This window comes from Botryllus schlosseri, chromosome 15 (assembly GCF_051294905.1).
Source record: "Botryllus schlosseri isolate E-star chromosome 15, Bs_hap1, whole genome shotgun sequence".
Lineage (NCBI taxonomy): Eukaryota > Metazoa > Chordata > Ascidiacea > Stolidobranchia > Styelidae > Botryllus > Botryllus schlosseri.
The window spans coordinates 4,041,608-4,068,736 of record NC_137250.1 but is presented as its reverse complement, the minus strand read 5'-3'; the positions used below and the strand labels follow the sequence as shown (position 1 = coordinate 4,068,736).

Below are 27,129 nucleotides of genomic sequence, written 5' to 3'. Positions count from 1 at the left end.
CAGTAATTTGCTAGATAATGATGCAGACTGTAGACCAGTGGTTCCCAACATTTTTCGACCCATCGCCCCCTCTTCAAGGTCAACACCGATCATCGCCCCCCCAAATTTTGTGTACCGAAAAAATTGGGCATACAAACTGTGGTCACCAGGGGGTTGACTACAAAAAAAAGGTCAAATTTTCGGCTCGATGTCTAATTTGAAACACTTTTGTAACTAAATTTCCGTGGAATGACTAAAAAAAAATAAAAGGTCAGCCGTTTTAACGCGTCATCGCCCCCCTGTCGCCCCTTCATCATTTTTGCCCCCTAGACCGCCAAGTCGCTCCCTGGGGGGCGATATCGCCCACGTTGGGAACCACTGCTGTAGACTGTACTATAGGCTTACCATATTTTGGAAACCTAAAAAGAGGACACTTTTTCAGAAATTTCAGACTTGCAAAACCGGAGAAGAATTCTCAAAAACCGGTGAATTTTTCCCACTTTGTGATCGGTTGACTAAACAAAATAAAATAAAAAAAGGTCATCTTTTCGCTCAGAGCTAAAATCACCCTTTTTCACTCCGAAATACCCGCCGGAGCTTCACTTCTGTGCTAATTTGCGGCATATCACTCGCATTTTGCTCTAAATCAGACCTAAATTTACAAAAAAGAGGACAAAAGGGCGTCCTCCGAGGACACTTTCAAAAAAGTCAAAAAAGAGGACAAATCCTCTTAAAAGAGGACGTATGGTAAGCCTATACTGTACTATATACGATTTCATAAATAGAACGCTTATAACGCCAAGCACACATAATGAATACCCCACATATCCTGACTCAAGATTAATCTAATACATGCTTTCGGTACGACAATCCTATTGTGTACGTCGAAGGACTAAGGATAATACAGCAATAGTTGCTTCATCCGAAAAGTTGTCAGAAATCCATTCATTTGGACATACCATGCTGATGAGTGCTTGCCACCATTCATGTTTATTGTAGGTTAGAACACTGCAAATACATACTAGCTCTACGTTATTACCATTCACTAAAGCCAGCTATTCCCAATTCAATGTAATTTTGCGAAAAACCTTCATTTTTCAACCCTTTTCCATAAGCGCTCATAGTAAACTTGCCCGCCTTGTTCTTTGTTTACATCCTGCTGCAACCTGATTGGTTCGTGTCAAAGGTCACGTAAGTGTCTATTCAGTGTATATCTATTTTGCTTGCATTTAATTTAAATAGATTGGAGCAACATGACACGGAAGACAAGTAAATTCACAACAACCATACTTTACCATACTTTAATATACTTGAAGTCACATAGCCTACGAATGCCAAAATAAGGATTCAAACATTTCGTCTCAAACGTTTCTAAACTTAATACCTTCGGGTGAGCATTCAATTTGTGCCAGATAGTGTTTGTAGTCTCCAAGATACGTCAAAAGATCATGCTTCAGCCATTCATCTGCATTGGAAAAAAAAGCTACCATAGAAGAGTTCATACTAATTATTAATAATGTATAATTGCCTTGCTTCGCTAATTCCAAGTTGAAATTCTCATGTTCGTCAAAGTCGACGGCTGTGATCTCCTCTTCTGAAATTAGGAAGATACGTCGCTGAATTATTGAATTCATACTGTGAAGTTATTCCTACGGAGTTCTATAGGTGAGTTTGCGCATTGTCAGATATGTTAAAATGGTGCAGGGAAATTGACACAGGTTATTTTGTGGTGACATTGGCCTTGTACCGATTCCGCGATGAAATGAATTGTTTGATATTTAGTCCACCATGCTGGAAGGGCCCCGAATACTGATGTTCGACATGGTGGCAAATGAAAATTCTCGAAACATCCCTCATTTCAATAAAATAATTTAGGACATATAAAACACCATAGGAATGTCAATAACTCAAGAATAAATATTCTTACGGGTGTCATCAACGTGCCGGTAATATCCATTCCTTTCATGAGCCAAACGCCAATGTATCCACCTCCGTATACCACTGAAACCCAAAATTTGCTAACATTTGCATACGGAGCACATATGTACGCGAGAGCATATTTCAGCCTTGAGACGCAGTCAAAAACGAATTCATTCATGCAATCAATCATCAAGAATCAGGTATTTCGTAACATCAATAGCACTGAACATGATCAATCAACCGGCATGTATGTATCAAATGGAGTACAACCCGTATTCTATGAAATGACGGGTTACTGGTTTCGATCCAGATTGGGGTTCCCTGTCTCTGCCATAAACTAAGCGGGCTATAGGATTTTAAAATTCACCGAGAGCACGGCAGTACAACAACCTCTGCGACGAGTATGGTTACTTGTTTGTTTGCGTTATTCATGGCGATTGTTGACTACAAATGTCATCAGCATTGGACCGATTTGTCTGTATTTTGATTCCGTAGCTTCCAACTTGCAGCACGGCTCACTTCCAGGTTTTTTTTTTAAGACACCGCTTGCGGGGATCAACTGGTGAGGAGGAGCCTAGATAACCTCCAACAGTCAGGTAGGACTTGTGACGTCGACCTCGGTTGGACTGGAATCCGCAATCCATTGGTGTTGCAAAATATCATTACCAACACCATCCCGATTAATAACCCCGATTTTAATGGTGACAGCATTTAATTGATTCCCATAAAAGACTTTATATCAGCAAATCTTTAGTAAAATTTGTTAACGAGGTCTCGCGAAATAAAGACCGAAGTTGTATGATAAACGATAAATCGATTGCTGTCATGGGTGAAGGGGACAATATAGGTGGTTAAAGTGTATCAATATATTCCTGGTTCGATTGTATACATATGTATTAGGGATGGTGTGAGGTTCACAGTGTCCGGTTTGGCCTAGACCGTTAAGGCGTAAGCTTATATTCCCTTGCAAGTCCTCGTCAAAATTGTTGGCAAAACTAAGATATTGGTTTTATTGGAATATTATATCATTTCATTGCTCCAGTTGATACATTTGGCGACGTTTGAAAAGTAAGTATGTACTTCAGCATTGTGGCATTATACGTGGCCCGAGCCGTCGCTTGGTATCGTGTATAGAATAATATATATATATCACTTCACTGAAATTTAGGGTTGGAATTGGCATTATGACGTCACGCGACGTCACGCGGTTTACGTTCTCGTTCACACAGAACCTCTCAAAAAGGTTCGCGTTCACACGAACCTGAACCTTTCGGAGGTTCACACCATCCCAAATATGCATGCATTATGTTATCCTATATGCGAAAAATGTACGATACATGACGATCTGTGTGATGTCGTATTTTCAGTTTGCTTAGCATACATGCAGGACCGTAACTGCCGCACCCCAAAACCCCCAATTGAGGGGGGGGCGAGCTCGAAGGGGGCCCAAAATTATTTCGTGAATTAGCATAAATTATAGAGTATTTTTCGAAAAATTGTGCAACTTTTTCAGAATTTTGTCCCGCTTCGCGCGATTTAAAGTTACCAAATATCTTCATTTTGGGGTACTCTTCCCCCAAGAAAAATTACGCAAGATTTCTAGAGATAGGCATATCGGCGCTGGCCATTACCGCGCCACGATGCGCCAAGACATATAAAGTTTTAGGCCATGTAACATGCGACTCCAAGAAATGTGCCAGAACGATCGGCAGCGAGAAAACCTCGGCCGAAAAGGACTGCCCTTATGCTGACCGAAAAGTTCGTTATATGCCAAATACATATAGGTTTACCGTAATTTTCCAAGTATAGTACGCCCCCATGTATAATACGCACCCCTAAAATAGCATGTAAATTCTGGGAAAAAGCCTGTACCCATGTATAGTACGCACCCTGCATTTCAGTACATGAATAGTTCCGATTTCGTATACGATGTCATTCTGTTTTGCGATGTCACTCTTGAATAGGGCTGGGCACAATGATTCGAGTACTCGAATCTGAATCGAGTATTAATTTTAATGATTCGAGTCGAGAAGCAAAAGGCGTTTTTTTCGAGTACTTAAATTATGCGCGTCTCGCCATTGAAAGTTAATTTATCAACGAGAATTGTAGTTCGATAATATTTTTCACTGTGAAAGCCTTGAATCCTTGATTAGCCGTAACGCACCATATCAAACACATAGTGCAAGGCTACGAACGTTACTGGAAATAAGACATTTCCGAAGTCATGATCAAATCACAACCTTGTCACCAAGTGCATTGATATCGGTATGGTCGAAAAATACCAAATTATCTTTAATGTGATGGATAATAGGCATTGTATTCTTTGTGGTGGCATAAAAGGTGCATATTTGAACTTTGACATATCAAATTATGTTATGACGTCATAACGAGTGATACTCGACTCGACACGAAGGAAAATACGTGATTCAGAATCGAATCACTCAGGTACTCGATTTTGCCCAGCCCTACTCTTGAACAATCATTACACAACGATCGCTAATCATTATACAATTAGCGGGATTGTCTTTAAAACGATAGTAGATAGCAGCCAAAGCCTGCGAGGCGGGCGGCGCGATAGTTCAGGCTTGCGACACGACGTCTTGAGCACGAGGAGACCTTATACAGATGCGATTGCTAATCATTATACAATTAACGGTATTGTCTCTAAACGATAGTAGTTGGCAGCCAAAGCCTGCGAGGCCGGCGGTGAGTTAGTTTAGGCCAACGAACCGACATCTTGCGCACGATGCCTATTACAGATGCGATTGCGCCTAGGCTAACGGTTATGTCATGCGCAACAGGTCTGTTGGACATGCGACTGATTACGCAAGCGATGATATCTTGCGCACATGGCCTCTTGTGTATGTATAAATTGCGTATGCGATTGTTCGGGCCTGTCGTTGACGCGATGAATTGGCGAGAATTGCCGCGCGCGAGTGTCTATTACTGACCTAATTTCGCTCGCGTACAAACGGCAAACCAACTCAGCAGGACATCGCGTACTTTTGCACACGACTCTCGTTAATTGGATACACGCTTCAAACTAATTACTACGCGCGATGGCTGAAAGTGATGCGCGATTGGAAACAAACATGAAGAATGAAGATAGGTGTGATTTCAAGGTTTTATTAAGGGAGATTTTTTTCAAGCGTGTTGTTCCCATGTATAATACGCACCCCCCGATTTTAGGGCGAAAAATCGTGAAAATTTTGCGCATTATACATGGAAAATTACGGTAATTGCCCATAGGCGCCTAAATGACTGGCGCCCACCAATTTGAAATCGTGTGCGTCTTTTAGTTTAGTAGCCTACGTTTGGGCGATTCTATATTTTTTGATATAGCAGACAGGAGGTCACAAAATAACATCATGTTACGGAGTCATACCAACGGGCCTACAGTTTCCAAGACACCTCACTCAGTTCTGCCGGCAAATCTGATTACGTGAGCACAGAGGACAAAAAATTTATAGCAATATATATGCAATTCCGATCATAATGACTGATTCAATCATGAATTGTAGAAATTTTTCGCGCTTCGCGCGTTTAGGCGAGAAAATCTGACTGAGTAAATGGGCCTCAATGTATATGACAAGTAACGGTGAACAGCGTGTAGCCTGAGGGGGTCTGGGGGCGAAGCCCCCCCTGAAGTTCGGTTTATCATCGTATGGGGGGGCCGAAAATCAACGTTTTTGGGTGGGCTGACGAAGTGCTGTTACGGCCTTGCATACATGTTTCGCCAATATGTAAGCTCCATTATAAGCCAATAGAGAACATCTCCAGCGGGTATTCGGTATAGTCGCCTGCACAAGCTCTGGTTGAAGATTTCTACTCGTCTATCATGTGCTACCTTTATTATAATACATTTTGAAGGTATATACCTCAGGTAAACTCACTTGTTGTGAATAATCATTGCGTTATCTCCACGTTCGCTCAGAATGGATGGAAGATGGTCCACTACCGCACACGCACAATACCATGTTCCATTGTACTAGATATAAAATTGTCACAGTGTAATGAGGAATATCTGGAATGCTTATAATCCCGCATGGCATAGGCCTCGGGAGCCTGATATCCAAGTAGCTATTGGAATCGAGACGGGTAATTACAGCTCAAGAGTTTTCGTTAATCCAAGTCAGGGACGGGCAATATACGGTCCGCGACGTGATTTTGAGCGGCCCGCAGACACTTTTGGGTCTGCCGAAATTCTCGACTATTTGCTTAGTATGTCAAATTATAGTGACTGTATGGGTATGTATTTTCGGACACAAATAATAGTGAGTGTTAGTATTTTTTTTTGTGTCTGACATGCTGCCACCGAACGCAACTGTGATCGACCACAGATGTCTCATTGACTTCAACCACAGCTATTGAAGTAAATTACGTTAATAAATGCATTGAATAGGCTACTGTTCGCGTCTCTATGCTTCAAACTTGAAGTTTATAATGAATACGAATAATACTGGTATAGGTGGATAAATACGCGTTTAATGTATCGATTCAGGAATCCGGCCTGTTAAGTAAGTTATTTTCCCACATCCGACCCGCCGAATGGAGAAGTTGCCCGCCCCTGATCTAAGTGATATAAAAAGGGGTACAAATCTGTTGACGCCACGAAGGAGAAGCGCATCGCCAATACCACGTTCAAAACCTAGGCGGGTGTGGGGGATTTTTTGCCTTAGTCATATTGGCTGCATCTATAATAAGTACTAATAATAATAAAAAAGCAGTCAAAGCAATATTTGTATACCCTGTAACTTACAATCCTAAATAACTATTTGCTAATGATATGTATAGGACACCAAGTTTCGTTAAAATGTGCGCGTTCTCACCTTGTCCCAATTCAACGGCTGTTCTAGTTTTGGTAAAGGAGCATTCCTATCGCATGCGAAGCTTCCCGACGATGCAATGAGAACGCCAAATACAATAAATATTGCCATCCTATAGCCTCGGTGGATGTAACGACGCAGTTGCAGGAATACATAGTCTCATAACGTAGAGTACTGCAATTTCATAGGCTTGTGGATTTTTCAAACGCTGATCATTACTAAACAAAACGTGCTTCCTTCCCCTGAGAATAAAGTGCATTTTTCGTGCTACCTCAATGTTTTCATTTAAAGTGTTGCCATGCTGTGTCTTTTGGCTGCATGGTAATGTCTTATCGCAGAACAGCCTGAGTTATCGACGCAAAAATAGATGGGTTCGAAGTGACGTTGTGAAGTCCAGCAATCAAAATCCAACTTAGAGTGTAAATACTGCTATTATTCTGCATATATATATTCTTTGGCCAGTTTACGACAGCGGTCTGCAATGTTTTTCGTCCATATTGACCCGAAAATTCGGTTACAATTCCATAGGAGTCATATTGCAAGGAAAACCACTGGGGTGATTCCATAGAAGATTTGCGTTCTTGAAAAGACGTAAAAATCGCAAAACTTCCCGGTAAAATGAATTGCATTATTGCCAATAATCTGGTGCTAATATTGATGGAATCACTGAACCACAAAAAGTGACAAATAAATAAATGATGATTATTAACCTGCTACGTTTTAGGTCCCTTCACGGAACAGAACCTCAATAAATCTGAAATCCAGATACCATGTACGACTATTGTATGATATTCAAAAGCAGCCATGGCTAAAGACTTGAATTTAGGAAATTCAGGACATAATAATAACACGGACTTGGTGGTCCGCTACTATATCGGAAGGTCTGGTATGGAACATTCTGCTATACGACTTTGCACGAAGCGCGAGTGCACGTTGTGCATGTAAAATGGTAACGTATTTTAGCGATAGCGTATATTGATTGGTGTCTATAGCGATGATTGATCAAAAATATATCTCGATATTACATGCGCACGGTTTTCTTTCGTTCCTATTCGTGCAAAATACTGAGTATACGACAGCCGTGATGTGATATGATACGGTCATAACGTTACGGCAATAAACGAAAAGTTTTACGGCGATGGCCGCACGTAATCGTCACTATCAAAGTCAATCGTACGTGCTTTTGATATCAACAGCACACAGCGTCTGCAGTAGTCCTATAATATCTACGACAAGGCAAAGGTTGGTCAATGGTCTTGACAATGTGTTTAGTAGGTTGAAATTATTGACTTGTGGTAAACCACCTTATTTCCAATTTTAAAATGTTCCGTGGCCACCTCAAAGTTTGGATTGCTGATTACTAAAAATAAGGTGCACAGACTTGTTCTCGGCCAATTTCTGAAGCTGAATACGTTCAACATCTTTGCTAATCGCGATCGCCAAAAGAAAGGCAAACAACCCTCAGGTATAGAACTACTGTCTTTGACTAAAATAGCCAAAGTGCCTTCATCAACACTAGGAACATACCATGCTCTTATAATTGAAATTACAACCGGATATATTTCAGTAAATGATAATATTTTTATTCAATTTCTGATTGTAGTTGTTGCGCGGGCACGGGTACCCATATTAAAATCAATATATGTGACACTAAATCAGGCGCAACGCGGTGTAAAATTCACGTAGCGTAAATCTGTCTCGAAATAAGATATTACTGATGTTGATTTACGAAAGTATTTTGAGCTAGTTTTAAGCCTTACAAATTCCGGACATTCAGGTATATTTTAGCATTTCCTCCGGGACGCAGTTTGAACGGTGAAATTCCGGAAATGTCTGGGGAAATCCTGGAATTATGGCAACCCAAGTTTATGAACATACTCGAAATTCGCTTTCTTGAAAGAATATTTTGTAGTGGTGGTATATTAAAATGAAGGGATGGGCGAAAACACTTGAAGTGATGTCCTTTATTTTCTTCGTGGCAAAGCTGATTCCAAATTTGTCTGCTGTATTTGTATGTGACTTGTTTCGCTTCAGTTCGTGTCAAGACTGTATTTGTAAGATACCCTCCTGCAGATGACGTTGCAGCGGATTTCTGTCCTCTCCTTGCTCTTAATATCGACGTGTGCTGGTATCCAAACTAAGATAACGCTGGTCTACAAATTTCGAAAAAAAATTTGCGCCGAAAATTTTAATGGTTGATTTAGGCTAATTTAATGTTGCTGAATCCGATTATGTACTCAGAATTTCTCCATCAAGTCAGATTTTTTCCGCATGAATTTTCTCATTTTCATAAATTAATCAAATTTCGGCTTTCGTTGGTGACAGTACGGCCAGCGGACAACAGCAACATATCAAATATTGTTATTGAGATCATCTATCGTGAAACGTGGTTTGTTGTAGTAGAGAATAAATGAGTGAGTTTTCGGTGAACTTGAATCAGGTAATTCTCTATCTTCGTTCAATCAGAAGCTCTTTTCGACCCATAAAATTACTCTGGTCTAAAAAGTTTAAAAAAATTAACCCAAAAATTTTAATGATTGATTCAGGCTAATTTTAGGTTACTAAATCCGATTCTGTCGTCAGAATTTCTCAATCACGTCATATTTTTTCGGTATGAATTCTTCTCATTTTCATAAATTAATCAAATTTCGGCTTTCGTTGGTGGCATTACGGTCTGCGTACAACAGCAACAGATCAAATATTGTTATTATTGGGATCATCTATAATGATGAAATCTGGGTTGTTGTAGGATAGAATGACTTAGTTTTCGGTGAACTTGAATCCAGTGTTCCTCGCTCAGGACCTCTTTTCGACCCATAAATTTATATGTGGATGCAACTATTTTTAGTCGGTAGCAGTTATCATCTTTATATACCACTCTTCGTTTGAAGGTTGTGATTAGTAGCTCCGTACCTAGTTTTAGGGTACCATATTTTGATGGAGCAAATTCCGAACACTCTTCAGCGCCCACTAGCGGATTATACAATGGGGAATAAATACATGTCAGTTATTATGACGCCACACTAGTTAAAATTCGCCTATCGAATGTATACAGGAGTTGAGAAGAACATAGGTTTTGAATTTGGCCATCTCTAATATGAGCTCTTGTGATTGCTTGGGTCTGCAACAAACTCACGGGCTGGATGAAATCGTCTGGTGGACTTTATCCAGCCCGCCGGTTGTATGCTTGACATCCCTGCTATACTGTTAGGTCGGTGCAGTTATCTGGCTGTGTGTTGTAACCAGGTCCGAAACAACATTTTTCCAGTCGAGTTCCAGCACTAATCTTGGGCCCAGCAACATAGGGTATTCGACGCAACTTTTTGCAGGCTTACTATGTGCATCTTCTTGTTAAAATTTGTGAATGAATTCTGTTAATAATATTGGTTCTTCTATATATTACGAAAAAATACACAAGTAGATTTCACATCCGGTGGTTTCCAACCTTTTATGGCCCCGAACTAATTTCTAATTTAAAAATGTTCCGTGGTTCAGTTCAAGAAATGATAGTCTGATTAATAAAACAAGTCAGCTTGCCCAGACTTACTCAATGTCTATTTTGAAAGCTGATGACGTATTTTAGAATTTCCTCCCGGACGCAGTTTTTCCAGTGAAATTCCGGACATGTCCGGGAAATTCCGGACGTATGGAAACCCTAACCTAATTTAGCTCCATACATCATCTATCTTTATAGATCCGTCCTGCAGACATAATCGGTCAATGCATTTAGTGACAGCCCACTGCTCTTTCGTAAAACGTAAAAGTTTGCAAAAAATAAATATTGTATTCTTGGTATATTATGTAAAAGAGAATTGTTCACTCTGGTACATGACCCGAATATGTGGCTCTTTAAGCTTGTTTTGAAACATTAAAAGGAACAGAACGTCTGCTTTTCCATAGAAAAAGTGCTTATCATGAAAAATTGAAAGAATTTATCATTATTAATCTCCACCTGTACTTATCATGCTAATTCTTCATCTCCAGATTCCATATCTTGTCACATTTCATCGGAATCGAGAAAAGTTGTTTTTGAACGGTTTTTCTTTTGCTTTATTGTCATGATATAAAGGGCTTGTTTTGCATTGTCTATTATAGACAACCAGATGAATGAAGACTGGTTACCGACAGCTCAACACGAAACCTGAAGTGCGTGTTACTTCACCGTGGAAATAAATATGCATCGGTTGACAGTCGATCTCTATCGACATATGACATTTTGTGGCCTGCACCAAATACCACGTTTTCTATGCTGGAACAGAGTAGGAGATTAGCATTGGTTAGTTTCGAGGCTTTTTATTACTGTTTTGCATGATTTTTACATTTTTTGTGGTTTCTGATTTGCCGTAATATTTCACTATGAACTAGAGTCGGTCGAATTGATCAGCGTTGCTACTCAAGTAGCACAAGTAACGCCTTACAATTCTACTCAATTACAATAGAAGTAGTCATTTCTAAGACATGTCAAAACTACTACGTCATGCGGAAGACGAAATGAAAGGTCTGACGATTGCTAAAAGTCAGTAGATATCTAAGTTTATTTGGTGGGGGGGGGGAGGGTGGTCGCATACTTTGAACAGTTAGTCGGAGGTGGCTACATACGAAATCGCAAGATGTATCGCCACATAGAACACAAAATGACTATAGTGACACCACCCATGGGTAGAATCTTCGAACAAATATACTCAGTTACCGTGATTCAGAGGCTATTTTACGCGTTTTTTTATGACAATTTGACTAATGGTAGTGGTTCAATATTATCCCTGAACTGCTTTCTACTTTATTAAAACCAAATTGCAAAAGTATTTAGTTCATCCCAAATACTGTTCAGGTAGATGTCGTAGTAGTTGCAAAACATTACCAATGCAGTAAGTACTGCAAGTAGTCAAAATCTACTTGAGTACCTCGAAAAAGTAGAAATATTCAACATATATAATATCTCAAAATCGTGACGTGCTGGAGTAGAAATAACGTCAGATTCGTATTCAGCGCCCCCAAATTAGTTATAATTGACCCAAAGAAGTCCTGGCGCAAAAATCATGTAGACCAGTGTAACATTTGTATTCTGGGATTCACGCTCAAGTAGATCAGTTGGAATTTTATTTGATAACTTACTCATCCTTCGGAAACGTTCTTGTTGTAGATGCTGCGATACACTGCAAATACTAAATATTTCTTGACACGTTAGCCTTTTCTTTTCCCATGTTGTATCGAAAATATGTGACGTCGACATCAACAATTTAAAAATCTTCAATTGCAATCATTGAATATAATGTTAAATTATATACTGAAGTTTTGTATCGCCAAGAAGCTCTTCAAATAAAGATCATGCAAATATGTTGAAACAATCAGCAACATTGGACATCCCCAAAATTATTGCTAGAATTCATTCCGAAATTTTGACAAACAAATGCAGATAGTCAGCCCCCAGAAGTTGCATCGGTCACCCTATAGGAGACCCCACACAACTTTCTTTGGGGGGGGGGTGGCGGTAAAGTGTTGATTCGGTCCTGACAACAACGCCCAACCACATAACTGCACTGACCTACCAGTATAACGGAGCAGTCAAACACACCGCTGACTGGCCTCACAATTTCATCTGACCCGTGAAGACGTCTGTTGCAGACCAAATGAGAACACCACCCCTAGCAATCACAAGATATCATTTTAAAGATGGCCCAAGCCCAGTTAATTCACGGGAATGTTAAAAAATCCACACCTCTATACGATCGATAGGCAAAGCATTGCTATGGTGACGTCGTATTACAAGACAGGAATGTCAGGAATTTGAGCCTCGAAAATACATTAACCCTATCATTGATCAGATTATTTCCTGTCGACTGCGTTGTTGATGTCTGACACTGCTCTATTAACGAAAATAATGTCTATCCGCACCCAAAAATTGGTACACGAAAAACAGAACATATTTCATAATTATATCGCGGTTATAAATCCTACGTGCCTACGTGCTGACCTTCATACGTCCCTGGGTGCAAGCATCACTTGAGTTAAAATGCTGTGCTTGATTTATACCCTGGTGTATGTGTTGAGGTATGGTTTAGTTTCGTGTGCCTGTGATGTATATTCACACCCGTATGTCACGGCATGCGCAATTTTTTTCTAAGAGTGTAGTTACTACTAAGAATAAATCAGTGACATTGACACCAAATTTCGAGAAGGCAAGATAATGCACACTGAGTTGAGAGTTTTATGAGAAAATGGGCCAAAAAGTAGTTATTGGCAGAAGTAAAAAACGCAAATGCTTGACCGTCATATATATATATACTTCAAATCAGTGGTCACGATGCTGTGTCACTTCAGACTCAAAAGGTCCCCGGAATCCAGAGAAACTTGAATCGTGATTGAGAATTAAAAAAAATCGAATATTACAATTGTATCACGGATCATAAGGTACGGTTACCATATTTTGGTTGAACAAATTCCGGACGCTCTTTAGCGCCCACTAGCGGATTTCAAAATGAGGTATATGCACACTGTCAATCAATATGACGTCATACCAGCAAAGCTTGTTCTGTCGACTAAAGGTGGTCATTGGTCATGATCCGGTTCAGTAGTATGTGATTGTGTGTTTAAATTGTAACTAGGGCTGAAGTCAAATTTTTTTCAGCCCCTTCCCGACAAAATAAACACTGATATAGGGCCCAACGTAGGGTAATCGATGCAACTTCTGGCACTTACTAAATGCATCTGGTCATTAAATGATTTGAATTAGTTATATCAAAAATATTGGTTCTTCCATGTACAACTATATAATTTTGATCCTCTCTCCGCCCACATGATCAGAGTTAGCGGTAGACCTGGTGGAGGATGGTGACTTCGAAAATGTAAGGAGCGTCATTGTACATCACTAAGTCGTGTTCATGTCACACCGATAAGATTATTTATCAACCTAATACCGATGCGCACTGCAACACCGAGCTATATAAACATTGCACTTCCGGTGGTTTCCAACCTTTTATGGTCGCGACTCCATTTCCAATTTGAAGCTGTTCCATGGTCCAGCTCAAAATTTGATGAGCTGATTACTAATTAAAGGTTGGCATATTTGTCCAGACTTACTCATGGCCTATTTTTGAAGCAGATTATGTTCAACATATTCGCGAACCCCAGAATAAAGGCAAACTACCCCCAGATTTAGAACTACAGTTTTTGAATAAAGCATCGAAACGGCCCAAACCAGTGGTTCTTAACCTTGCCTCCAGCGCCCCCTAAGAGGCGCTGGCGATTTTGAAGGGGCGGAAACGCTCAGGGGGCTATATGGGGGCGCTGGGCTCAAGGGGGCGGTATGGGGGGCGCTGGAGAGAAATGGCTTCGCAGTAGATGATGTGATGGTAGGACATATCCTTAATGAGTATTCAGAGCAAATCAACACCGAAAACTTCCTTATATGTAGCTTACAAAAGACATATAGGTTTATTTGGCCATATGCGCCTAAATGACTGGCACCTAATGCTCCTGTCTTGGCAATCTGAATCCCAGAAGACGAATTCCATCTGGCAGGGAACAATTATATGCCGGTGAAGAAATACCAATTTAAAATCGTGTGCGTCTTTTAGTTTAGTACGATTGGGCGACAGGGATATCTAAAACTAGATATTCTTGTTGGGCGATATCCCTGTTGGGCGATTCTATATTTTTTGATATAGCAGACAGGAGGTCACGAAATAACATCATGCAACGAAGTCATACCAACGGGTTCGCCCGCCCGAATATGTTTAATCATTAGTTATGGGCCCTACAGTTTCCAAGACACCTCACAATGTTCGCTCTACGTTTTGACGAGTCTGCGCACACTCAACAACTCACTGCACAGACCCTTTTACAACAGTGCGTAACGACTAAAAGAGGTCATAACTTCGGATTTGTTGTGCGCAACGTAGATTTTCTGTGCGCAGAGACCGCGTCAGCACTGCGCACGTGCGCAGATTAGAGGTAACACTGCACCTCACTCAGCTCTACCGGTACATCTGGTAACGTGAGCAAAGAGGACAAGAAATTGATAGCAATATATATGCAATTCCCGATCTTACTGACCGATTTTATCGTGAATTATCGAAGGTTTTCGCAATTCGCACTGGCTCGCTTAACAGTACAGCTGATTTCGTGGCAAAAGCGAACAACGTGATGGGGGGCGGTCGGTTTATCACTCTATGGGAGCCCAAGACCCAAGTTTTTTTTTTCGGGGGGCATGACGAAGTGCCGTTTCGTCCCTGCCATCGGGTATACGCCCGAAGATGTATAATTATTATTGAGGGGTCCTACCTTTTCAATCATACCTCACTCAGCTCTACCGGTAAATATGTGTACGTGAGCAGAGAGAGGATAAAAATTGATATCAATATATGTCGCGACCTTTCGAGAAAAACCCTCTTGATATACACACGGTTTTCTAGGCTTTTATTGACTAAAAGTGTAGACTACGCTACAAAGAATAGAAACGTTTAAATACAAGTAAATCAGGAAACACATGCTACTCTCGAAACGCCTTAAACCAGAATGATCAACTAACTGAAGGACAAACAGACGAAATAATTACGAAAGGAAATGACGCAAAGATAGACACCTAGTGGATGCATAAAACACCACAATATACATGCAATTCCCGTTCATATTGACCAATTAAATCAATACTTATTGAAATTTTTCGCGCTTCGCGCGTCTACGCCAGAATAGCTGGCTGAGTAAATGGACGACCAATGTAGATGGTTATTTTCAGCAAATAGCGGATATCCAAATGCGGGGTCTTGGGCCGAAGCCTCCCGGAAGTTTGGTTTATCCCCCGATGGGGCCCAACCAAGACCAACGTTTTTTATTTTGGGGGGGGGGCTGACGAAGTGCTGTTACGGCCCTGCTAACGACTATCGAATTAATTGTACCTCGGGCACGCCCGAATATGCTTAATTATTAATTGCGTGCCCTTTATTTTCACACACAACAGCTCACTCAGCGCTACTGGTAAATCTGATTACGTGGGCTGAGAGGATAAAAAGTTTAGAGCGACTTATATATGTAATTACCACCTATTCATTCATGCATTATAGAAAATTTTAATACCTAGGGCGACCAGGCCACACAAACTTTGCTGACCATCGAAATCACCCTACGGGGTTCTTGGGGGCGAAGCCCTCAGAAGTTTGGTTTATCACGCTATGGGTGCGCAAGGCAATCGTTTTTAGGGGGTTGACGAATGCTGTTACCGCCCTCCATCTTACTCATTGGCTATATTACATTCCTTACAATATGAGGTTGGGGGGCGCTGGAGCATGATAATTTTTGAAAGGGGGCGCTGGAGGAAAAAAGGTTAAGAACCACTGGCCTAAACCGACTCTATGAACACACCGTGATCTTGTAATTGTGCTTACAATTACACTTATTTTTGTAAATGAATGTTATTTTTATTTATTTTTGATCGCAGTTTTGTGAGGGTGTTATATTCCCCATATTAAAACCAACATGTATGATACTAAATCGCGAACGCCGCGCGAAGAAAAATTTCATGTAGCATAAATCTGCCCAAAAATAATATTGTTTATGTTGATTTTCGAAAAAATTATGAGCTTACTTCAAGCCTTCAACATTCCGGACATTTACGCATATTTTAGAAATTCCCCCCGGACGCAGGTTTGGCAGTGAAGTTCCGGGAAATTCCGGACGTATAGCAAATGCGGGTTTTTTTCAACAAGTGGCAACACCTTTATTCGCGAACAATAGATTTGATGATGATGATTGGTCGGTTGAATACAGTTATGAAGGACGGCTAGTGGAATTGTGTGATGTGATGCGTCCGGTTTCTCAATCGGTAGGTTGTGGGTTCGGGTCGGCCGAGTCAGGCTAATGACTCGAAAACTAATATCCGCGGCTATCCTGCCAGGCGCTCAGCAGTCATGGATAGCATGGAGGTGCAGACTAGATGACCTCACTATATAGGCCGTATCGCATCTCCGTCGTCAAAACATCTCGGGGGTGCAGGCTAAAATGATTATCATCTCTCTCTCTTATTCTCTTTCTCCCCCTCTCTCCTCTCTCTCTCTCTCTCTCTCTAAAACAGTGACTGTTAGGACGATAAAAGTTGAGTTATTTCTATGCTCCCTTTGCTTTAGTCCAGCGGTTCTCTATCTGGGGGCGCAGGAGGCTCTCAGGGATGTGTGTATGTGGGGGGGGGCGAGAAATTGACAAAGTCTATATGAATTCTGACTAATCATGTGTTTCACAACCATTCGGGGAATACGATTGTTGAAGATAAAACTTATTTCCCATTCGAAAAAGCTCACCAAATCCAAACTCCAGCAGTCGCGCTTTACAGAGTAGGCCTCTATAGGCTGATTTTAACTTCATTTGAGCAAATTTCTGATATTCTTTGAAGATTTGAAGCACTTCCCACGTGTAGGTCATTCATTACTTCATAGCTTTGGCAGTAGCCTAAAGCTCGGTGCGCTGCGTAGCTGTTGTTAATAGCTGGCGAACTGCACTGCCTAAGACAGACTTAGATGCAATATCGGTTGCCCGGTTTCGCCCACAATTAAGCTACACTAAATCAACACAATTTAATTCAATTCCAAAACTGATCAAATTTGATTATGATACATTTTGACTATTTCAATACATTTGCACTATTCCCACTACCGATACAATCGGCAATTCTGATGGGGGTCAACAATAACAGCATGCAACAGAGTGATTAATAACAATTGGCCCACCCGAAGATGCATTATCATTTATAACTTGCCCTAAATTTTCGAAAGCACTCCCTCCATAAACTCTACCGGTGAATCTGATCACATGGGCTGAGAAAGGATAAATATTTTATAGTAATATGTGATACTGCTACTATTAATTACGGAATTAATTCGTGATCTGAAAAATTTTCGCGCTCCGAGAGATAATATGCAATCCCAGCAACTATTTTCATAACATTGCCACTCGCAATTTCGGTGCGAACAATAGGCCGTTGTGAAAAGTAGAATATAGTCCGAAGTTCACCGGGAATGGATATGGACAGATTGACATAGGTATTTTGCGACCAGTTAGTTCATTAAGGCTATGTCCTGCAATGCGGCCTTAGACTACTCAAGTAATCGAAACGCGGTCGTTATTAGCAAAAAGGTTGCCCAGGGTTGTTCAGAATTGACCGACTTTCAAAAAGTCGTGGTTTTCAGTCCGATTCCCATGCCTTATACAATAAAAACATATTCTAGATACTTTTTTTCGTAATTCATCCCTTGCATCCGTGTGCATTTTGAGCTGGAAGAATATCATCTAACTGAGTGTCGCCATTCGGACTAGGCTAGTGAACGTCATATATAAGCTGTGATTATGCATCTATTGCGGTTTGGAGTGCTACATAACCTTACTATAGAAAGTATTGACGGTTCAGGACACCATTTTCATGTCCCCCACTCCCTTAGAACTCCTCAAAACTGCCTAAGACTGATAGTCATTTGGTTGGATCACATATCCTACACTCCTCAACCCTATCCGAGATTGTCCATCAATTTCCGGGATCACCATGTGCAAGAATACAGCTATGAATGCATCATTAACTCAAAGCCACATTTTATACATCACATTGTTCGAAGGAAACGAAACAATAAGGAAAAGAAATAGATCAACTTGGCAAATACTACTTAAATCAGGTGGATGAAATGGTTGCTTTAGAGAAATCGGCATATCTGTTCCCGTGATCCCCCACGGCTTGTAAGAGGCTCGCCCGCTGTTCTTTTTCATCTGTTTTTAAAGCATCAAAGTCGGTATTCAATTTTACCAAACGCTCTGCTGCGTCTTTAACTACTTCACAACACTACGGTACTCACAAATTCTTGAGCAGTCACAAAATGCGGATCAGCATGCCATTCCGAAACTGGAAGACTCAACTAATCATGTTCGGTATGTATAGCATCGAATAGAAACCATGATTCCGGTCCAATTAAATCAACCATACTCATTGACTCAGAGACAGAGTCAGAGATTAGACACAGAGGTATACCTCAGCGAAATTGTTCAAGAATTGGCATTTGCAGCAATTTAGCAGCAATCGCTTCCTTCACTTTGTCAGGAATTTTTGGTTTAGCCGAGAACATTGTAGATACCACCGTTTCCTCGGTGAGATGCCAATTATGTTTTCACATCTTTTTATATGCCACATCAGCAACTGTGAAATCACATGATGTAAAGTTTGTCATGTCATGAAGGAATTTGAGATCATTACTCTGTGCGTCACATGCAATACCAGTTTTCAAGCTGGGACATTAAACTGGGCAATATTCATTCGTACCAAGTTTCTAATGAACTCTTCAGAATAGCCCATTTGCTCACTCCACATGAACATTTTTTGACAGTATAGCACTTGACTCGTCCATCCAGTGCTATTAGTAGCACCAGGCTTGCGAAAACGATTATCAACATACTGGTCATCTAAAATCACCAAGGCGCCTGTTGCACAGTCTCTGTAGTCACCTCTTATCAAGAATTCTTTCTGCTTTCCATTACATGGCTTAATCAGTGGAATTATTTCTTGCTTTGCTTCATCAGTTTTCATCGCCAACCCGCTGCCTTCAACAAACTGAAGTGTTTTAGAGCTTCTTAATTGATCAATATCTTTCCACTTCTTGGAAGGTATTAAAATCTGTGTTTTCAGGGCCTGTGGTCGCCGATCCAAATACACACTTCACTTCCAGTTCACCAATCAAACTGCAAAATGCAACTTTGAGTGTGAATAATGCTGGTATTCTGCATAAATATATTATTTGGCGAGTTTATGACATCGGTATGGATCTGGAATGTCTTGCGTCAACAACATATATATAAATTCGGTTGTAGTCCAATAGGAGCTATATAACAAGGCAAACCTCTGTGATGTCACGATGGAATATTTGTGTGATTTAAAAACCGTAGAGATCGCAAAACTTGCTGGTAAAATGAATCGCATTATTGCCGATGAGGAAGAATCTGGTAAAAATACTGATGAAATGGCTGAACTTGAAAACGATGATTATTAAACTGATATTTTTAGGTCTCTCTACTGAACAGAAGAACCACAACAACCCTGAAATCCAGATAGCATGTAGACCTACGACTGTTGTATGATATCCAAAAGCCGTCACGGCTTAAGACTTGAAATAGGGAAATTCAGTACAAGATATTAACACAGAGTTGGTGGTCGTCTAATATATCGGAAGGTTTGGTATGAAACATCCTGCTATTTGACTCTGCACGAAGCGTGAGTGCACTCTAAGCTTGTTTAGGAAGAATTGTCACGGACTTTAACTATAACCTATATTGCTTCGTGTCAATAGCGACGATTGATAAAAATATCAAGATATTTTATGCGCACGGTTTTCTTTCGTTCCTATTCGTGCAAAATACTGTTTATACGACTGCCGTTTTGAGCTTATATTAGGCTTACCATATTTTGGAAATGTAAAAAGAGGACACTTTTTCAGAAATTTCTGACATGCAAAACTGGAGAAGAATTCTCAAAAACCGGTAAATTTTTCCCACTTCGTGATCGGTTGACTATGAAAAAAAAAAAGGTCATCACTTCCGCTCAGAGATCAAAATAACGTTTTTCTCTCCACGTTGCCAGGTGGATGACTAAAAAAAAGGTCTTCTTTTCTATCAGAGCTAAAATCACCGCTTTTCCCTCCGAAATAACCGCCGGAGCTTCACTTCTGCGCTAATTTGCGGCATATCACTCGCAATTTCCTCTAAATCTGACCTAAATTTTCAAAAAAGAGGACAAAATCTCAAAAAAGAGGACAAAAGGGCGTCCTCCGAGGACACTTTCAAAAAAGAGGACAAATCCTCTTCAAAGAGGACGTATGGTAACCCTAGCTTATATCGAGTCCTCAACAGGATACGCGTTAGATGATGTAATGACACGTTCATAACATTATAAGTTGTACGGATATGGTCGGACGAATGCGTCACACATCAAAATTTATTGTACAGGATTTTGATAACAACAGCACACGCCGTCTGCAGTAGGCCTAAAATATTTCTGCGGTACGGAATGGCGACAGTCGGTCTAGTAAACAACATGTTAAAATGGTTGAAATTGTTGACTTGTGTTAAACCACCCTTCAACCGTGTTTATTTATTATCTATAACTATACAAAGCAGTGTTGGGATGACTCGAATCATGACTTGACTCGAGTCACTTTGCTAAAATGACTTGACTTGACTCGGCGTATCAGAAAGGTGGATTGACTCGTGACTCGGAGCAGAATTCACGAGTCAATTTCAAGTAATCAAGTAATCGTTACCGATAAAAATTACTCTATCTTGCATATGTTCGGATTGTTCGCGAAACGCTGGTGTAAGTGTAACCCGTGAGAGCGACCAATCATTTAATGATCGTGCGTTTTACTGAGCCTCCATTGTTCTCTCACAAATAAATTGACCACAAACGAAGTGATGGAAGCTTACAGCTTACGTTGTTAACTAGTGGTAAAGTAATTTAATAGAAAAATGTCCATTTCTGTTCTCTGTTCTTACCTTATCCATATCCAAACCTCTTGTTTTATTGAATTTGAATACAGTTTATATACTCCTCAACCATTGGCGCAGGCTCGAATTGTATCATATCAATATGTAAATGGGTAAAGGTTAATGTATTGCATCTCATCAGTTCGTTTCTCTATTCTCTATTTTGGCTGGTAACTATAAACCGAGGCTACGTATATGTGAGCGATACAGCGCCTTCTTGGGTATATTCAACTCCATATTTGTTCATCGGTTCAGAATCAATATGTATTTCAGACGGCTAGAAAAATGTAATGACGTAATCATGGCGCAAAATTTGAAAAGGCAACTTGACTTGAATTGTGACTTGACTCGTGACTTGACTTGACTTGACTCGACTTGACACGAGTCACCTCCAAAAATCGAGTGACTTGACTTGACTAGAGTCGCATTCGAAAACCGATTGACTTGACTTGACTCGAGGCAAAATGTGTAATGACTCGAAATGACTCGTGACTCGAAGGTAGTGACTTGATCCCAACACTGATACAAAGTGATGTATTAGAGATGATGTGAACATGATGTTCACGTGCGCGTTCTGTGCGTGAACCTCAGAAATTTAGAGGTTCACGTTCACAAACGAACCTTGGTAGGTACTGCACTGTGAACCTTTTTCATTTACCACAATTTTCACTTCATTATAACATCTTTGGTTGAAATTTATTCCATTTCCACTGCGGGCCACAATATTCACGGCACTGGTAGAATAAAAAGAAATCAACACTGAACAAGCGTGCACGTTGACAATCTGAAAAGTTTCACTTGATTTGTTACGAATATTTCATCGAATATTTGGTAACTCTCGGCTGTGAGCTGCTGTGAGGAAGACCTTGGCCAAAACAGATCGATGCTGGATGACCAAATCTTTCGATAGGGATATGCTCCGTTGTCGGCACGTAATACTACCGTTTTTGCAATCTGAGTAGACAGCAGTTACTGTAGTAAAACTGCGACACGCAGAGGAATTTAATTCGCCATAATTTGAAATCGCGAGCGTCGGACATGTTTTGTAGAGCTTTGTTGGGTACATAATTGTGGTGTGCGCGTTCTGTATGTCATACATGTCCGTAAAATCGTAGCATACTGCTGTGATATTAAAAGTTAATTTATTTTCACGAGCGAGGCTCGGGTCGCGAGATGCCACAAAAACTCAGATTTTTGTGGTAGTTTAAAAAGCTGCTTTACCGATATTAAACTGATACAAATTCTCAAGTTAGATTGAGCTAAAGAGCAGAAGACACGGTGCTATTTTCATTCACTCGCTAAACAGAAAATGGGAAATCGAAAAAACAGAATACAAGTTGGAGCAACGTATCACAGGGTTGCGAGCACTAATGTGCCTACTCATCTGGAACGTTTTGTAACTCCTTTTCTAAGACATAAGGCAAAAGCCTCAACACAAACATGTGAGTTTTTCACCCTTTCGACAAACTGGAGCATCCGGGACCTTTGTGTCAGCTCTCAAAAACGATTTTTGCCAACAAGCAATATTCACTCGCCAAAGATACGCTGTGTTTTAGATGTGAGTGCAGAACAGATTTTAAGACCTGGCCATCCAAGCACTAGTAGACGTTCTTGTACAAAACCCAACAACATGTTTGGCCAAGAAGGGTTTGAGTGAAATGATTTAAATCATAACGAGAGCAATTTGAGAATTGATTAATTTTATTTTAATTGGTCTAATTAAAAAAGCTTAAAGTTCTCAATGTCTAAGTCTGCGCCCGGACGTCCGTGAAATGGGAAATGTTCTCAAATTTAAACGCGGGTCGTACGTTGTACATTCCTGAATTAGATTGTCATCTTAACAGATGTCAAGGTTATCGCTTCTTACTTTCAAAATAACGAATGCAATTATATATAGGTTACACACATTCTAGGCTAACTAAGCTATCTCAACAAAACCTGATCCTGGAGGAATAGACACAACCTGTTTCTGTTCGTGCTGGCTGAAGAGCCATATTGACCCAATATTTTCAAACATAACTCAAAAAGAGCTATGAATGTCAATCAACTGTTACGTCACAATTGAACATTCGTGACGTACTGGTAGCACTAATTCATGGGATTCGTAGTGCACCTTATTTTCTCTGCTCACAAGCGTGGATGGAGCCAAACATGGTCTCTGCAGCAGTACATACCTTGAAACAAATGATTTTTGGGATTTTCTACGGATGTTTATGAATGACTAGATTTTGAACATTTTTACGCCTAAAATCAAGGAATTTTCAAATTTTGTTCGAAATAAAGCGCGAAATGAGATGTAAGGCACAGGTGATACACAGAAGCGCCAAGTGATAGCACAAGTAATCGTAAAAAGCTTAGAATTTATAATCACTGATATTAATTGTATGTAATTGTCGCTCTGATTCTGAATATCTAAATATTGATCAACTTGATCAGTATTCGGCTATTCTATGATTCACGCCTGCATTTTAACGGCGGCATTAGAAAGCTACACGGATCGCAATGGCGTTGTTTTTATCTTCAATTTCGAATTGTTAATGTCACTTCTAAGGCAGTTCTTTACTCGGCGTGGATCAGGAAGAAAATGTGTATTTGAAAACTGCATTGTCACACAAGCGTCGTCATTTCCGGTATTCTCTTTGATAAATCAATCCAAGATTTTATGGCGCGTGATGTCGGATACATTGAATTCACGAGTGATGTTAGTCACCGGCGCGACATCAACATAAATTCGAGGATCTGGAAAAGAGGGCTGCGAGCCTCTAACGCTGGATACCCCACTGTCTTGACCAAGCGGTGCGCATCTCGTATTCCCAATGTTGTCTCCAGCGGAGACAATTGAAGCGTAGCCATTTTGTCTCCTTGGCTACCTAGTCGTCGGAAATTTTACCTGGGCGCTTATGGGTTTACGCATTGTACCTTCATAAAACGGACTAATAATCAGGAACTGTTAGTTATCAGCCGTCCATCTTTTGATATTGCGTTTATACTAAACCATTTATTCCTATAACTTACAGATTATAACATCGGGAATTCTGGGAATAGATTAAGAAGTACGATAGAAACAGGAGATAACTCAGATGACAGAACGGCAGTTAGCTATAGAAGATTCACAACTCTGAACTAATATCACTGGGTGATCCTTTTAAATTTTTCATCCATATGCATTTTCACATCCATGTACAGGTGATTCCAAGATAATGTCGAGGGGGGGGATCAGTCGGTCAGGTGTGCTGTGCTTATAAGTTATAAGCTTATGGCTGTACAAAACGTTTGAAGGCAGTATCGAGTTTGTGAGGAGTTATAGCGAGGATGAGGAAATGCAGTGTAAGCGGCGATATCCACTTACTTTTTATCTGTGAAATTTTTGCATTTATAAGGGAGAAAATTTTTCATCTAACACTTTGCTTGAAGCCAGCTTGACACTTTGAAAATTTTTCTATTTACAGATACATGAACAGACGATTGTATTATGCATTAGTTTGCAGCTGAAGGAATGCTTAAGAACACCTGATTATTACTATGGTATGTGTTCAGTTTCCCTTGGAAGCAATGATGCTCTGAAGAACGAATGGATTAGAGACATCAAGAGAGAAAATTGGAAGCCCTCAAAATATTAAAGGATCTGCTCCAAAGTCCAAAGAATGGAAAAAGCTCTGAAACAATGGAATGAGCAAGAAAGAGCCGCGGAAAAGAGACTAACACCGAAAGGAACTGTGACATCGAGCAGACGAGCACTAGGCCAAGGTGGATGCCAGTTTGAGAAACTGCAACTGGTCGTTCGGCATGCTCCTATCTGTGTGTGTCTTGTTCAGATGAAAATATAATCTGACGATTTTTGATTTATTTTCACCAGCGGCCTGACTTTTCCGTGCTTAGTAGCAATTTGGTCGAAAAGCTGTCACAGACCCAATGAAATCGTCTCGAGACCCTCACTTAAATAGGGGGTGGAATTTCTACGGAAATCATTTATGTATAATTATTAGGGCGTTTTTTTTTTGACATGTCAAAATTGCAGCGTTAGGTCAAAATTTGTCAAAATTTTTCATCAAGTCAAAATTTTTTCGACGTCTGCATTTCGTTTGTATCGTAGATTTTGCACTGTCGGTGTACTTATCATTTGATATTTTACAGCTTGTAGCCTATTTTATAGGCCTACCGTTGTAAACGGCTAATTGTCTGCTCATTTTGAATCGTAAACGGTCAAATAAAACAAATAGGTAGACATGGTGTTATGGTCAACGTACCGCAATATCCTAACTGAAGAAAGACTTCTTGGACATTGCATCATTCTTACATTAAGAAGCGCACGATGAAAAATTGTGATGTAGACAACATTGTCAGAATAAAGCAACACGGTGAGTCACCAGCAGTGTACGCACAACTTGAGTGTTGTCAGCCAACAACTGCTGCTGTTAAACGTCTTTGGCAAGCTTCTTAGTAAGGACATGCACTTTCTACCCAAGAATGTAGGGAAGTATCTCTCGTTGTACTACAACATCTTTTAATTATTTCTACCATAATACATATTGTAACCACTGGAATTCTTCATAGGGCCAGATTTCGTTAAAATTTTGTTTTTTTTCATGTAAAAAGTTGCCTGTTTCTAAGCCCAAAACGTTTTTTCAGGCCAAACTGCGTCGTTAGGACAGTCAGTTCCAGCCGGAAATGAAGATTGAGTGGTACAATTTTAACATTATGTGGGAAAACACCTAATTTGCATACGTTAGGTCAAAATTTGGTCAAGTTTCAATTTGGTCTGCCCTATTAATTATACATACATACATCTAGCTAAAAATCGCCAAAAGAAAATACTATTGTACAGAACTAGTTCCATATATTTTAATAGTTCTACCATAAAAATCTTAAAACCTCGTATACCCAGTGTGTCTTCCGATACAACCCTAAAGCCAGATTTCACCCAAAAGATTTCAATGTTGACAATCGGCAACTGAATCAACTCCACCAGGAATTATTTCATTATTTCAGTAACATCAATGTCAACATGTTTCTTTCTTGGCTAGTTCTGTTTTACATGCAAGTGTTCAGCATTCCTGACACTCAAGCAATTACATGAATTAGTTTTGTTGTTCTGTTTCTGATATTTTGGTTTTACAGTGTACCGTATTCAATGACAAGCCTATTTGGTCATCTCAATCTGCAAGAAACTAATTATCCTTCTTTATTTCGGTGTCACAAAAGACTGGCATATTTCCGGCAACGTTGAAAACTATTTATGAATTGCCCAGTTGAACCATACTCTTTCTATGTGGATCGCTAAAATAAAAATACCGTATATCACAATGATCTCGTTGATATATTTCTGGTGCATAGAACCGTATAGTCATAGTGCAATTACAGTTTAATAACCATGGCAAAATCATGGACAGGGCAGAAGCAGTTTAGGTTTAGATAACTTCTTTGAGACATCGAGAGCAAACTTGATGTGTTCCTGCACTCGCAAGTAAACATCACCGAAGGTGATTAGCATCACTGCTACTCAAGACTGCTTCACGTTGAGTTTGATGTAGTCAGAAGCTAATCGTTGAAATATTCGCGTCGGAATGTCGTTGTAATGCAGTATCCCTTGAAGTTACACACGAGTCTTCGCCGTTTTAGATCCATCTATGGATACGGAAGTCGCAAATGCAATCCATGGCGTCATTCAAGGCTGACTTACCTATTAGAAAGGGTATACTATAGTTCATTAATATGGTCTGTGTTGGTTTTGTGATAAAACATACTTATTCCAGACCAAAACCCCTCGAAAAGCGTAAAAACACGGAAAATCCCAGTAATTCACCATAAGCACCAGTGCGCAAGTAGGTAGCCAGAGCTGTTTTTCAATTTTCTCCGCCGTCACGGTAAGTTGCGCACTCCAGTGTTTATATAGCTCAGTGGT

At 40.2% G+C, this 27,129-nt stretch overlaps 3 long non-coding RNA genes across 3 annotated transcripts; 1 reads left to right on the top strand and 2 right to left on the bottom strand.

Annotated features, from left to right (window-relative positions):
- The first annotated feature begins 512 nt into the window (after positions 1-512).
- Positions 513-26,531, top strand: LOC145457375 (uncharacterized). The gene is made up of 2 exons (XR_013920860.1): positions 513-739; positions 26,217-26,531. It is a non-coding gene; the product is annotated as an uncharacterized LOC145457375 (long non-coding RNA).
- On the bottom strand, positions 1,189-5,864 carry LOC145456977 (uncharacterized). Its single transcript, XR_013920747.1, has 4 exons — positions 5,793-5,864; positions 1,907-1,980; positions 1,508-1,573; positions 1,189-1,444 (listed from the first exon to the last, which is right to left on the bottom strand). It is a non-coding gene; the product is annotated as an uncharacterized LOC145456977 (long non-coding RNA).
- LOC145457374 (uncharacterized) lies at positions 26,526-27,129 on the bottom strand. Its single transcript, XR_013920859.1, has 2 exons — positions 26,972-27,129; positions 26,526-26,907 (listed from the first exon to the last, which is right to left on the bottom strand). It is a non-coding gene; the product is annotated as an uncharacterized LOC145457374 (long non-coding RNA).